Raw genomic sequence first — 16,097 nt, 5'->3', positions numbered from 1 at the left:
TCTGGATATTTGTTGTAGGCAGAGCTGCTTGTCTGTCCCGGGCTGCTCAGCCCCAAAATAACCACACAGAAACTGTATTAATTAAATCACTGCTTGACCCATTAGCTCTAGCTTCTTATTGGATAACTCTTACATATAAAATTAACCCATCTCAATTAATCTGTGCATCACCACGAGGTGGTGGCCTACCAGCAAAGTTTCAGCATGTCTCGAGGCTCCATGGCTTCTCCCTGACTCTGCCTCCTTTCTCCCAACATTCAGTTTAGTTTTCCCCACCTATCGAAGTTCTGCCCTATCAACAGGCTAAGGTAGTTCTTTATTAACCAATGGTATTCACAGCATACAAAGGGAGATCCCACATCAGATACTGTATGTTATTGTGTTGTCTTTGAATTGTGATAGTGAAGGAAGGAGCAACAGCTGCTAAAAGACATTTGATTATAAATGCTGCTGGATTATTCCAACATATATATTTTGAAAATGTTTTGACTTAAAACATTTAGTGGCACACACCTTTAATCCCAGCACTCAGAAGGCAGAGGCAGGCGAATCTCTGTGAGTTCAAGGCCAGCCTGGTCTACAAGAGCTAGTTCCAGGACAGGCTCCAAAGCTACAGAGAAACCCTGTCTCGAAAAACCAAAACAAAACAAAAAATTTAAGGCAAAAGATGTCACTTTGGAGAAGAGATTTTGCTTTTGTTTCCACAGGAAATGAGATACTGTGGATTCCCTCTGGGTTAAGAAAAATCAGGTGTGACCAAGGAAATCCCACTGAAAAATCCCTGATAGGAGTAGGTGGCCCAGATGATCCAACATTTCTGGGGACCTCTGTTGGAGTTTCCTCTGAGTTCTACATCCAGAACAGCATCAAGACTGCTGGCTGAGATAATCATATCTCATAGAATATTCCAGTCAGGACTTGATCATAATCCTAAATTTTCTTTATGTCCCCATAAGATTATCAGCGCCCCAATCAGCAGGAAGTAGCCGAGAAAACTACGCCCATATTCCCAAAAATAGGTTACGGATGTTTGTCTTTGTTTAGAGTGTTGCTTACAAGTTGTTATTAATAATGGTCAGCAAAAAAGCTAAACAAAGGAGATTCAATTCAGAGTTCTTGTTCTGAAAAAAAGTGAGGGTTAAGTGCTGTGGGACAATGGTATTGAACTCTGTAAAGATTTGCCACCTATACTGGTTTAATAAAATGCTGATTGGCCAGTATTCAGGAAAGAAGTATAGGCAGGGCAACCATAACAGGAGAATTCTGGGAAGAGAAAAGGCTCAGTCTGCAGTCATCACCTAGATGTAGAGGAAGCAAAATAAGAATGCCTCACCGATAAAAGATACCAAGCCACATGGTTAACAGAGACAAGAATTATGGATTAATTTAAGATATAAGAGTTAAAAAGAAGCCTGAGCTAATAGACCAACCAGTTTATAATTAGTGTAGACCTCTGTGTGTTTCTTTGGGACTAAACAGCTGCAGGACAGAAACCTCTGTCAACAGGTTTCTATATTATTCTGCTTTACATGATACTAATGCGTGCTCCTACTCAATACCACTAGACTACAGGTTCTTTGAGAGCACAAACATTACATTTTTATCTCCAGAAATGAATGGATTTGATAGACATGTTCAATTCTATAATACACTGACCTGTAAATACCTAAAAAAGTGGTTTATATCTTGGAATTCACTGATTCCACATTTCACTGCAGCACCCGGAACTGGCTAAATATTCCAACTGATGGGAAAGGGATCAGAGAGCAATTTTTATTTATAACAAGTATTATTAGTTAAATTGAATTTATTAAAGGGACCACCAAGACTTCAGGGTAACTAATAACTTAATACAGTATATTATAGAGATCTATAGTCTTTAAATAACATTCATGAGCCAGAGAAGTCTATGTAGATTTTATTTTTAAAAAATTTCCAAAGGTATTTGTATTCTATGAGCATTATTTTAGTGTTATGCTGCAGCTGATTTTGAAAAAAAAATCAGAAAATACAGTATTCTTGAGTTGAAATATTATATAGTCCCATTGTTGAATAGAACAAGGATGTTTTAAGATGGAGAATTGCCAAGAAAATATGGTGAAGCATCAATTTTTATTACAATGTATATATATTTTGTGACTGATGTATCCCAGATGGTGAAATTACAACATACCCAAAGAGTTCTGAAAAGCATCAGAATTTAATGAGACAGTATGAATAAATACATACAGAGTAGGAATGAAGATAAGTGGCTGCTTATAATAGAAATAGTTTTTATTATTTGTGTGTGAATGAGGAAAATAATGATTGTTCTTCCAAACTAATAAAAGGGAGAAGAAGAAAGGTGTCATTGTACTGTCCCAGCACTGTGATTAGAGGAAGTGCACCATTTTAGTTCAGCCTCTCACAGATGGTTCATCTTTTCTGGAATGGATAAAAACAACAGTATCCATACCACTTCTTCAGACTAATGTTTTGTCTTTAAGTAGGGTCTCCTATGTAACACAGGCTATCATAGAACTCAAGATGCTCCTGACTCGCCAGCTTGATGTTAAGATTGCAGCAGGCCCCTCCCCAAAGCAGATAGCTTTTTTTCTATTTCCATCATTTGCAATTTCTTGATAATAACTCACTTATAATCAAGACCATAATTCTGAACATATAATGTTTCTTCAGCCCTTTATTTTAAAAATAAAATATGCACTAGTACCATTTAGAAAACATAAGCAACATTATAGGCTGCCTATCTGTGCTGTGCCAACCTCCAAAGAGAACTTAATATATGATAAAGAAAATCTAGTTATTGCTATGCATTAGATTTCATAACACATTAGAAATAGCAGAAAAAGTTCAGGACTTGGTCAAAAGCATAATGGCTGACATTGAATAAAGGGGAAAACTTCTAAAATATGCAAACACATAAACATTAAAAGTATCTATGGGTTGGTTAGGCCTTCAAGCACTGCACAGTGCATACAGAAGAGGTCTAGAACAACCCAGAACGTGAGACAGATTCAAGGTCTGCATCCCTAGTTGGGCCAGACATGAGGAAACTGGTTTGATGACTTTGTTAAATGAAGCAGTGATGGTTGGTGTCAGGGTATGTGGTGGGATTAACCAAAGTCTTCAGGGAAAAAAAGTTGCTGGAGAGCTTTTATACCCAGAAGCAACTGCCTCAGTCTATCTAGGACTTCATCAGACAAAGTAAACAAAGAATTCATAAACGGAATGACAGTGACTCTTAAGTACACAGATGACCATCTGGTAATAATAATAAAAAATAACAATGAAAGACAGGAAGCACAATAGAAGAACTCACAACCCATAAAATATGGTTTTAATAGGGAACATTGTATGGTAGTATTAATTACATATCGTTAATATGAGAAAAAAACATAATATAATGGAAATTTTAAATCAAAACATTAAAACTGTAAATCAATTCCAATTCAAAAAGTAAAACAAATAAAAGATTTATTAAGGAACTTCAGATTTTAGCTATAGGCCAACAAAGAGAGGTTTAGTGGGCCAAGAAATCTGAGGTCTGCTGTATCCTCAGGGCCAACATGGTGGAAGGAGAGAACTTACTTTTGGAAGTTGTGCTCTGGTTGCCACAATATGCCGTGACATACATGTGCCCACACACATATACATACATGCATATATGCAAAAAATAAATGTAATTTTTAAAATGAAGTTAAAATTTTTGTCACAGGACATATCCCAAACTTATGGAATAGATTTGTAAGAGAAATGGGCAAGAAATCAAAAAGCAAACAGAGAGCAAATAAAACTGACCAATGTATTAGTCTATGATGCCCACCTTAACCATCTGTCATAGAACAGGTTACTAAAATAAGAGACATTTCTTTTAGTCAGTAATGTAGACGAGACTAAGACATGCATTCTAATTGGTTGGTTTTCTGATAAGGACTTTTCTGGCTAGGTGACCAAGATATGGTAGTTTTTCATGTGGTATTTCCTTGGTGTGCACAAGAGGAGCCAGAATGGACCTCTGGTGTCTCTTCCCATGAGATACTAATACTGTAAGGATTTTTGTGCTATATCTCAGAGGCTGTGGGAGAATTCATACACATTACAAGGTAGTGTGTACACATGATGGTATGTAACCAGCTTTTTTTTCAAATGTAGAATCATACAAGTTTAGATAAACAACTATAAAATTTAAGTTACAAGTTGGGTGTGGTGGCACATACCTGTAATTCCAGCACTTAGGAGCCTGAGAAAAAAGGATTTGCTATGAATATTTGAGGTCAGCCTAGGCCACATTATCCCTGTCATTAAGTAACATTTTGTTCTTCTGGGGTCTTTGATGAAGTTAAAGTCTAGATAGACATAAGCTTTCCTTAATTATGATAAAAGGTAAATTAGGTACACAAAGATAAATAATAGAATATTTTCTCTAAATTTGCCAACTACAAATGGACTGGATATCATAACTGTAATTCTTATTTAATAACTGTTTTGTTGTATATAATTTTACTATGTTAAAATTGAAACCTTTTTAATTAGACAGAAAAGGGAAATATTCCTTTACATTGTGTAAATATATATATATATATATATATATATATATATATCTGTGATTTGTTTAATAAAGAAGCTGACTGGCCAGTAGCTAGACAGGATAGGGTTAGGGAGAGAGCCAAATGGAGAATGCTGGGAAGGAGGAGGAGTCAAAGGAGTCACGATCAGATGCAGAGAGAATTAAGATAGGCATACCATTTTGAGAAAAGGTACCAAGTCACGTCGCAAAGCATAGATAAGAAATATGGGTTGCAAGAGGCTGTGAGAGTATACAGCAGTTGATAACTAGTGTTCAGCAGGTCTACCCACCAGACAAATGACTTGGTAAAGTCATGGGTTATGGACTGTAAATGACTGGTTGCTTCTGTCTGTAATTTATCTCATGTACTGCCACATTCCTTCCCTAATAACAGCTATGGGTGTTTTCCCACTGCTTGTGTGTTTATCTCGTGTATATATTCCATCTTTTGGGCACAAACATAGCTATGAATGGTCAGGAAGATGATTTCTGCTTAGGATGTATAATTCTGATGAACAGAAATCATACTAGAATATCTTTCATTATTCAGACTGACATAAGAAAGTAATACTTTAAGTCACAAAGACAGATAGGTTTAGAATTCAGAACAAATTCAAAACAGACTAGCTGCCCCTACAGAAAATGCACAAGGACAAATTCCCAGATGTTTATTGCTGACTCAAAGTCAAGCTTGAGACAACTTTGACAGACATAAACCTCGTGTAATAATGGACTTTCTGCATATACTACCACTAAGAAACCAGCTAACTAATTATTATTGTTAAATCTTGAATTTCAATGCCATTTTCTATCTGAGAAGCTCACCAACTTAGAGCTACATGCATGGCCAAGCATTACTCACTAGCCAGTCAATACAACCTCCCCAGCCTGAAAATAACTGTGTGATTTTTCATGTGTTTTTAGAATGAGTCAGGCCCTGAAAATGTAACATATAATTGTTTAGAGTTTGGCTTTGAGAGATGCAATATAGAATGATGAAAAAAACTACATAAATTTAAGAGAGGCTATGGAGAGCTAACTAGGGAGGCTGCTAGGTAGAACAATGAGGAAGCTGTGCAGAGTTAATTAAAAAACTATAAAGAGCTATGTAGAGGAGCAAGAGAGATTTTCAGAGATTTTTCTCAAAGCAAAGTAAAGAAAAAGTCACCATCAAAAAACATCTGTGTTTCCTTATTTTTCCCTTCAGAGAAAAAAGTCTAACACTGCATTCATGGATTTTTTTTTTTTTGCATACCCTGAGTGATGACTGGAGGTGGGGGGGGGGCATTTAGTGATAATGGGTTAATTTAAATGTAAGAGTTAGCTAGTAACAAGCCTGAGCTATTGACCAAACATTGATAATTAATATTAAGCCTCTGTGTGGCTACTTGGGAGTGGCAGGACATGAAACTTCTGCCTACACTACATAATAATTTTAGGGACAGCCTGGGTTATATCATGAAATCCTGTCTCTCAAAACTGACAAAAAAATTTACAAATAATGAGTGTTTATTATTGGTATTATAAAATTTCAAAGCCGAATTTTTAAAAAAGGAGCAAGAAAACAAAATTTTAAGTAGAAGATATATTTCCTCTCATTAGAAATGTCTGAGTTCCTAATTTTTCTCCCCTGAAATTTAGAAAATTAGAAACAATGATTTTTCAGTTTGGCCTTACATTGGAGAGGGTTTTGTGAGAATGCTAACATTCAAGATACATTAACCATAGAACATGTGTAGCAATATTTCATTTGTACTTTAATAAATAAAGCTTGCCTAAAGATCAGAGAGTAAAACAGCCCCACTGGTCAGCCTTACAAGATCAGGCAGTGGTGATGCACACCTTTAATCCCAGTAGCCACACTAGTTTGCTGTGGATTTTAGTGGCAGTAGTGATGCATACCATTAATTTTAGCACTAGAGAGGAATATAAGATGGGAGGACACAGCTCTTAAACTCAGTCTCATTCTGAGGATTCCTGGAAGCAGGATTGTCATTTCAGACTAAGGTAGAGGTAAGAGTCAGTGGCTGGAGGTTTTTCTTTTCTGACCTTCAGGTTGAACTCCAGTATCTGTCTCTGGGTTTTATTAATCATGCTACATATCTAAATGTCCAAAAGCCTGACTACAGGAAGCAAAACCAGACCTGCTAACTTAGAATGGGGATACATGTCTTTGCTTCTTACAGAATTTTCTTCTACTATAAAGCGAGAAGGAGAAACAGTCCTTGAAAACAAGCCAAAGGCCCACTTTACTCAGGTAAAACATTCACAAAGACCAACTGAATCTGTAGTTAAAATCAACTCATGTAATTTATAGCAAAATCACCTGTCATAAGACTGTGAGTCCTTGTTTATGCACATGGAAAGTCATACAGACACATACTCCAGGAACACTGACTACTTTCTTTTCTGAACAATGTAACATTTTAATAGCATACATAGCTATTGCATGATTAGTGCTGGGTTCAATGCACCCAAGATCCCTTGATACTTAAGTTCTGGTTTTTCTTAAAACCACTTATTATATTAAACACTATAGAATATTAATACATGGGGTGGTGACACACAATACCATGCTGTCAAGTGACTTGCTTATATATTTAAGAATTAACTCTCAACATTTGTAGTGTTAGCCTTTGCTAGCCCAATCTGATCTGACTAGTATTTTGGTAGTCAGAAGAGTTAGTGAGCAGAACTTCAATAAACTTTACATCAAAATTGCTAGTAGTTCTACTGTAGAATCTGTATTAAGTTAGTAAAGATCTCTTATTAGGAAATGTCTTAGGGTTTCCTAGTGCTGCATATAGACACCATAACCAGGGCAACTCTTATTTTTTTTTTTAAAAAAAAAAGTTAATTGAGGTGGCTTGCTTACTACCAATTTCAGAGGTACCATCATGGCAGGGTGTTGGTGTACAAAAGAGTTCCACAGCAGCCCGGAATGGAGTATAACAAAGGTTTATTTATTTGGGGATAAACTCACAGAAAGAGTAGTGATCTACGGTCCTCTGCTTGTCCTGAGAACTGGAACCAAATCCAGCAGCAAGAGGCCTGTTAAGCTTTTTGTCTACATTTATAGTACCAAAGTGGATCAGTATCTTAAAGGCTACTTGCTGAAGGAATTCCCACAGCACCTCTCCCTTTTGTCTAAATAAGAGAATTCTAAGTCTAATACAAAATTATATATAATAAGAATAAATATCAAGTATTGTCCAGGAAAGAGACAAAAACATAAATAAAAATTAGAATTACAACCAGCATGAACCACATCAAGCAAGAAACATATGCTAAGTATTTCAATAGTTATCTTATCCTCAGGAGTCGAAGTCTTATATTAAAAATGGCTTGGCTAAGTCATGAGAGGAAGGTAACTATGACTAGTTTAAAGACCTGAGAAGGGAAATAATATTACTGGAATAAACAGGAAGTGCAATCAAGCAACTTCCAAAAGGTGCAAGAAATGACAGAGACAAGCGGCTACCTGGACAATCACCCAAAGTCTCCTTCACAATGTTGGGGCAACCAATTTTGGCTAAGGTCTAGAGTATCTGACAAACCATTTTCAGAGGTAGTACTATTTGAAAAACCATCTTACCCTGTCTTTGATATGGGATTCCCCTCTGTATACTGTGAATACCATTAGTTAATAAAGAAGCCTGTGATAGGGTAGAGCAGAGCTAAGTGGGGAAAACTAAACACAATGCTGGGAGAAAAGAGGCAGAGTGAGTGAAAAGCCATAGAGTTGCTGCCAGAGACAGACATGACAAAACTTTGCTGGTAAAACATGGCCATACACAGATTAATAGAAATGGGTTAAATTAAGATGTAAGAGTGATCTAGAAATATGCTTAAGCTATTGGCCAAACAGTATTTCAAATAATATAGTTTCTATGTGATTATTTCGAGTCTGAGCACCTGGGAACAAACAAGCAACCTCCTACAACATGTCTTGGCAAGGTTTGGGCAGTCTTTTTGCTTGTATCCTGCTTATCCAGTCTGGACACCATGCATTTTGTCAGTGGTTGGGTTTGCCAAGAAGAAAACAAGCTCCAAGTTGAGTGTCTTCAGTGCCCAACATTCTCTCATAAATAAATTGGTGCTGCCAGGAGCAATTGCATCTCATATCAACAGAATCCTGTTATTTAAATATCATATTTTACAATTCTTTGAAGTGTTTGAAGATTACTTATCTATGCGGAATACAATCTCTATGCATCTAAAGAATCTCCTTAGTTTAACTATGACAAACATGGATGACTATTGACTGTAATTTTTCATATCTAAATAACTAAGAGACTAAGGCTTCATATTAAAAAAAATAAACAATCTTTAAACAAATGTGTGGCACATGAGGGCAATGGCCCTAAAATGTAAATAAAATAAAAGTATCTTGATCCGAGGAAGAAATGTATAGTGCAATATGATAAATATATCCTAAAACTGCATCAATATACAAAATATGGCGGCATGCAGGTAGATGTGGTGCTGCCTACATCTTGGCTTGCAGGCAACAGGTAGTCAACTGACTCACTGGGCATAGGAAACCTCAAAGATCTTCCACAAAGTGACACTCTTCCTCCAACAAGGTCATACACTCCAACAAAGTGACACTTAATAGTACCATTCCAATCAATGAGATCATGGGGCCAATTTCATTCAAACTACCACAGGATAGAAAATAGTTTGAAAAATGCTTCAACCACAGCTTCTCATTACAGAGAATTACACATGGGTTGTCATTCAATGAATACTGTTTCTGTTCCCTGAATTTCAATACCATTCGTTAGAAAGGGATTTTAAAACACTTAAGAGCATTATATAGCAGTAGCCAGTATTTCTTTAAAATATTCAGTATTTTAAATGGTATATGCACTCCCCCTTCCCCTTTTTTATTAACCTAGACAATAGTTTCCTAGATTGTGAAAGGAAGAAGAATCAAAAACATTGCAGAACTTGTCTTTATCAGAATACAAGTCAAAAGCAGTGAAGTCACTGTTATGGACTGAACTATATCCTCCTATTTCCCAACCACAACCATCAAATTCATACGTTGATTCACTAGCTCACCTGTAACCCAGAACCTTAAGAGCAGATTAAATTTGGGTCATCTGAGTAACCTAAATCCAATTGGTATCATTACACAGGAAGAAATCAGAACACAAACATATACATAGAGGATGGTGTGAGAAAACAGGACAAAGATGGCCATTCAAGCCAAGAAAGGTAACTCAAATGCATCCTAACCTTGCTGACACCTTGATCTCAGACTTTTAGTTTGTTCAACTACTTTATATGCCAATTTGACTGGGCCATTAATCTAGTTGGGTATTACTGTTGTTGTTGCTGTTGTTGACTGGGGCATTGGACTGGTTGGGTATTATTGTCACTGTTGTTGTGGTAGGAGGAGGAGGAGGAGCAGCAGCAGCAGCAGATCTGTGTAAATTTTCCCAGAAGACATCAGTATTTGAGTTTGTGAAATCTTGACAGCACCAAAAGAACATAATGGCGAAGGAGGACTGAATTCACTTTCTTAATGTTTAAGCTGGGACATTAACATTATTCTCCTATTGCTCCTGATTTGGGGGTTTTCCAAATCTATAATTTAGCCTATAACACTGGTTACTTGGCTTTCAAATTGTAATACTTCTACACTGGCTTCCTTGACTAAGCTAAAACCTGAACTATGGTCCAGCTAGGTCACACCCAGGTATATATTCACAATAGTCAAATTACAGAGCTAGCCTGAGCCCACCAACAAATCAGTGGCTAAAGACAATGAGCCATATATAAGCAGTGCAGTCGTATTCTTCCACAAAAAGAATGAAATTACATCATTTGCAGTAGAATGTTTGGACTGGAGTTATCTCACAGAACAAAAACAATAAATATTCAGAAAGATAAACACCATGTATTCTATTATATGTAGAATCTACATTTTAGAAAACATGAAGGTAGAAAAGAACTTGTTTATGTATGATGGAGAACCCAGAGGGAGGGTAGATGGGGCCAAGGCAGTGTGAACAAGGGGTCAATATGCTCAAAGTACAGAGTACATATGTATGAATGTCATGTTGAAATCCACTATTTTGTGCAAATAATATACACCAAAGAAATTAATCTTGCAACTGTTTTGGTTAATAAAAATATAGAGAAAAGTCAAGAAAGACATCCATACACACATGTGCACACACACATGCAAGTGCACATACCCAGACATTCACATGCCTACACATGAGCATGCATAAACAGATACAGATGCAAAAAATAATCTATGAGAAAAACCCATTTTAGTGCTTGGCACACAGAAGAATCAACAAATGTGAGATTTCATTTTTAGACTCCTTTTAAATGTAGCTAAGAAAATTGAAATATGCAAGAACAAATGCAGAATGAGAACATGCTAATTATCTTGTCTTTCATGATTTTTTGCTCAAATGATGAACTTAAATATTTAGTTTGCATCTAATCTTTAAAGTGTATTTATCCTTAATCTCCTCTATGATGCAAATTTAACATTCACTGTTCATTCATTTACCTAATTAACAAATTTGTGCCTATAAGTCAACTTTAGATTACACTTAATGATTCAACAAAAGCTTATTAACAGCCTATTATCTGTGCGAGACTATCATTTAGAGGCTAGTTTATGCAGATACTGCTGGTTAGCTTCTAGCATAGTTCTAAAATGCTTAATAATAATTTTTTATCTTGTCCAATAGTGAATATTCTGGTGGATTTCATCCCATTTGAGAAACCAAAGTAGCAGGGAAAAAAATCCATCAACATGATTAAAGGCTAGGTTTCTTGAAGCAGCTATAGTCTACTGCTTTAGAAATATTCAAGGATGGGCTGGAAAGACTGCTCAGCGGTTAAGGGCATGCACCGCTCGGCATAGGACTAGAATTCAGTTCCCAGCACTCACACTGGGCAGCTCACAACCACCTATAACTCCAGCTCCACATGTCCAGAATCCCTCTTCTGGCCTCTGTAGGTACCCATACTTATATGTACATGTCCACATAAATACACATGCATACCATTAAAAAAATAAATCTTTAAAAATTTTTCCAAGGTAAAGTAAAAACTAATAAAACAAAGAAAATAATCATAGAAACTTTATAAATTATACTAAATGCAAATTTAAATCTTAGTAACTGATCTATGTAATATAGACGTACACAGGACAGCTGCCAGTGAGGGACTGTTTTGATCTCACATAAATGAAACCTGTAGTTTTTTAGTCTTTCAGTACCTGGCTTATTTTAAATAACCCAATGTTCTCATTTTCACCTGTGTTGTTGCAAATAACAGGTCTTCCTTTCGTAAGACTAGACAATATGCCACTGTCTTCTTATACCACATTTCCATTGTCCAGTCACCATTGGCAGACCTGAGGCTGTTTCCACATCTTAGCATTAAGAACACCAATGAAATGAACATTCCCATTCCATATCCCATTATCAGTCTTTTGGGGGAAAACACCCTGCAGCAGGATTACTTGATCATGTGCTAGTTCTATTTTTAGTTTTTTATTTTTTGGTTTTTTTTTTTTTTTTTTTTTTGGATTTTGGAGACAGGGTTTCTCTGTGGCTTTGGAGCCTGTCCTGGAACTAACTCTGTAGACCAGGCTGGTCTCGAACTCACAGAGATCCGCCTGCCTCTGCCTCCCGAGTGCTGGGATTAAAGGCGTGCGCCACCACCGCCCGGCTAGTTTTTTTGTTTTATGTTGTTTTTGAGCTATGTGATACAATGAGGGTGAGCTGGAGTTCACTGTGTAGCCCGAGACTTTCCTAGTAGCCTTGAGATACTTAATCTTCATGCCAGCTTCATGGGGTCTAGAATTACATGGAAACAGATATCTGGCTAGGGAGTTTTTAGGCTGGGTTAACTGAGAAGGAAAGACAAACCATGTTTGGTATCATCCCTTAGGTGACAGTCCTTGACTAAAAAATTTTAAAAAGAGAGCTGGGCACCAAGTTTTATCTCTCTGCTTCCAGTTGTGGATGAAATAAATCTAACAGCTGCCTCATGACTTTCTTGACATGATTCCCTCACACTGTGAGCTAAAGTCTGAAGTAAATTTTCTCTTAAGATGCTTTTCCAGGCATTTTGTCACAGCAATGCAGATAAGCTGTTGTAACTGTGGTTCAAGGGGGTCAGATTCAGTTGGTAGCAAAACTGGCAGTGCTGTCCATATGGTACTGGTTTGGCAGGCATAAAAGATGCAAGGTTGAGAGGGACATTTCAGAGAGCCACTGGCCACAGCATGAAGCTGTGAAGATGAAGCCTAAATTACAATGGAGACCCAAGGTTGTATAATTGTCAGGAAGGTTGGTTGTCTGCTGAGAAAAGCCGCTGGTACAAAGTAGAGAAGGCCCAAGAGAAAGGCGATGTTGCTGCAGGCAGAAGAGCTGGTCGGGAATACAAAAGTCCTTTTGGAACACAGATGAGTCTATCACCAGACCCAGATGTTGGACATGGAGCTAAGGGGCTTGGTGTTTACCATGAGGGGTTTTGATCTTACTTTGGTATGACTTTTCCTTATAATATGCCTATCCCTCCCTTTTGGGATAGAACTATTTATTCTGTGGAATTATTTATTGCATGCTAGACGTACATGTTTTGGTTTTTGTTTGTTTCTTTTGATTCTTTTTTTTTCATGTAAAAGGGGGTATGTTACAGTTAAATGATTTGGTCCCAGAAGAGACTCTGCCCTTACGCTTTTGAACAATGTCAGTACTGTGAAAGATGATAGAGACATTCAAAGGTAGAGTAAGTGTATTTTTCATTATGAGATGAAAATGAAACACTAGGGGACAGGGATGGAATGTTACAACTTAAATTGACATGTTTGTCAGATTGGCAAGGGATGTGTTGGTTAATCTTGATTGTCGACTAAATGGAATTTAACATCACCATGGAAACCAACCTCTGGATGTGTCTGTGAGGCTGTCTGGGCTACACAGGAAGGAAGCCCTGGCCTAAGGTGAGGCTCTCTAGACTGGGCTACACAGGAAGGAAGCCCTAGCCTAATGTGAGCCTGTCTAGACTGGGCTACACAGGAAGGAAGCCCTGGCCTAAGGTGAGGCTGTCTAGACTGGGCTACACAGGAAGGAAGAGCTAACCTAATGTGGGCAGCAGCAACATTCAATGTACCAGGACACCAGACTGAATAAGAATGGTGAAGGCAGCAAACACTGGCACTCCTCCCTCTGTGTTTCCTGACTGCAGCCACAAAGTGACCAGTCACCTGTCTCCATGCCTCCCCACTATGATGCACTGCACCCTTAAGCTGTCAGTCAAAATAAACTCGTCCTTCCTTAAATCACTTTTTGCCGAGGATTTTTTTTTTTGCTACAACAATGAGAAAAGTAACTTATACATCAAGTTTTCTTATATACCAAGTTCTTTGATTTTGCTAGTATTTTAAAAACTGTTTTAATACTTAATATTTTTATTAAAACTATTCCCTCCCTAGAAGACTTTGTCTGTATGTAAGACATATAGAGAGAATGCTTCTAAAATGCACTGACAGCATGGCATTGAGGACGGTACCAACAGGAAGACTCCGCTCTTACAATGTGGCAATTCTGACACCTTAATTCTGTTCAGCTGACATTAAGAATCGCGTCTAACAAGGTCCACAAAGAATACAGTATTCAGAATATAGAACAGACCACAGAATATATGATCCAGAGGGTGGAATGATGAAATTTCAGTATACAACTTATATATAGAAACTCACTGAAAATTTTATTTCTCTAAAAACATGATTCATACTAAAGCATTTTTCAGAGATGAAGCACTTAAAAAAAAATTAAAACAAAAAAGTTGGCGCTAGATAGACGGCCCAGTGGTTAAGAGCACTGCCTGCTCTTCCCAAGGACCTAGGCTCAATTCTCAGCACCTACAGGGAGGCTCACAACTTATGCAAACTCCTGATGGCAGTGATACAGTGCCCTCTTCTGGCCTCCATGTGTACTGCATGAATATACACAAGCAGGCAAAGCACCACACACATTAAAAACAGAAACACTTTAAAAGTTTTTTCATTGCTCAAGCAAGCTAATTAATCAAAATAAGACTTGTATAATCATAAAAATAAGTATCTGCCCCAAAGAGAGCTGCATCACAGTCACGAGTTATGCCAGGGTCCATCTATTTTGTTTGTTCAAATGCAGATCTACTCCAGTGAAAAAGGTACCTACCCAGAGACAGTGTTATATCCTGAGACCTTCCTACAGAACACTGACAACGTTTAAGGTTCCAGTTGACAAAATAGTATTTAAGAATGTACCAAGAAACATGAGCTTTTCTAGTCGGCAGGCATGGACGTTAACTTTCTATAACTGACTCTCACAGTTAACCGGAAATAATCTGGAGCCTGTGGGCTTCTTCTGTCTGTGACTCCCCAAGATTGTAATTAACTTATCTATACCTAAGCACACAATCCATTGTCCTCAAGAGAGGCAGTGAGGTAGAATGCTTACCCAGCATGCACAAGACCTCGGGTTCAATCTCTAGAGCTGCACAGAGTTTGGTAATGTGTGTGAACCCAGCACCTGGGAGGTGGAAGCACAAGGACCAAGAAATTCAAGAGTCTAAAGGCCAGTCTGGGCTACTTGAAGCCTTCCAGGTCCGAAAGGGAGAGAGGGAGGAGGAAGGGAAGGACGGAGAGGAGGAGAAAGAAAAAAAAAAGGGAAATAAGAAAAAGGGGGAAAAGAAAAAGAAAGGGAGAAAGAACGAAAAAACGAACGAAAGAAAGAAAGGAAAACGAGAAAAAGGAAACGATTTAGTCAGCTATAGACAGCGAGAATTAATGGATGCTCATTCTTCACCTGGTGTTGGAAAACGTGTGTTTGTAGCCACCCTGGGATGCATAAGACCCTGCCTCAAAAAAAAAAAAAAAAAAAAGACAGGCTGTTACCTAGAAATAACCAAGGGGCGAAGGGGGGGGGGGGCAACTCTAAGGAAGCCAGAACAAGCCAAAGTTGGCCATGGTCCCCTCTTCTCCTACGTCACTGAAGAGGATTCCGGAACCCCAACTGAGCCAGTGAGGGGCGTGGGAAATACACAGCGACCTCGCTTCACAGGACACCCAGGGAGATCGCCGCGCGACCCGCAACACGGGGCCTGCATGGGTTCCAGGGAGCGCGGACGCACGTCAGCTCGCGGGTTAGCAGACACCACGCCAGACGCCGCCAAGCCGAGCCGCAGCCACCCACCTTCCGGTACCAGCGAGGCCGCCGAGTGGAAAGGACGCGCTAGAGGGCGCCCTGAACACGGGCCTCAGCCCCGCTGCAGCCGGCCCGCGACTTTCCCAGCTCCACTCCGCCTCCCCGCGGCCCGCTGCGACGACTCACCCCGCTCCCGCCGCGGAGACCACTGGGACTCGTAGTGCGCCCCGCCGCGGAGGCTCACGGGACTCGTGGTGCACCGCCCCCCCCGCGCGCCCGCGCAGAGGCTCATGGGACTTGTAGTACGCCCCGCCCTTCCCGGCCAGAGCGCCGCTCCGCGGTGCCCGCAGATC

The 16,097-nt window shown here is 38.7% G+C and overlaps 1 protein-coding gene across 1 annotated transcript in view; it reads right to left on the bottom strand.

Moving 5' to 3' along the window:
* Zcwpw2 (zinc finger CW-type and PWWP domain containing 2) overlaps positions 1 to 16,031 on the bottom strand; it is a 111,737-nt gene extending 95,706 nt beyond the window's left edge. Inside the window, 1 exon segment of the mRNA XM_041676996.1 lies at positions 15,931 to 16,031. The gene's annotated coding sequence lies outside the window, so the exon portion shown is untranslated.
* Between the last annotated feature and the right edge of the window lie 66 nt (positions 16,032 to 16,097).

Source organism: Microtus oregoni, unplaced genomic scaffold, assembly GCF_018167655.1.
Source record: "Microtus oregoni isolate MIOR12 unplaced genomic scaffold, Mior012 000028F_ref0000031, whole genome shotgun sequence".
NCBI classification, from domain to species: Eukaryota; Metazoa; Chordata; class Mammalia; order Rodentia; family Cricetidae; genus Microtus; species Microtus oregoni.
Note: the sequence above shows the minus strand (reverse complement) of the source record. Positions and strands in the feature narration are given on the sequence as shown.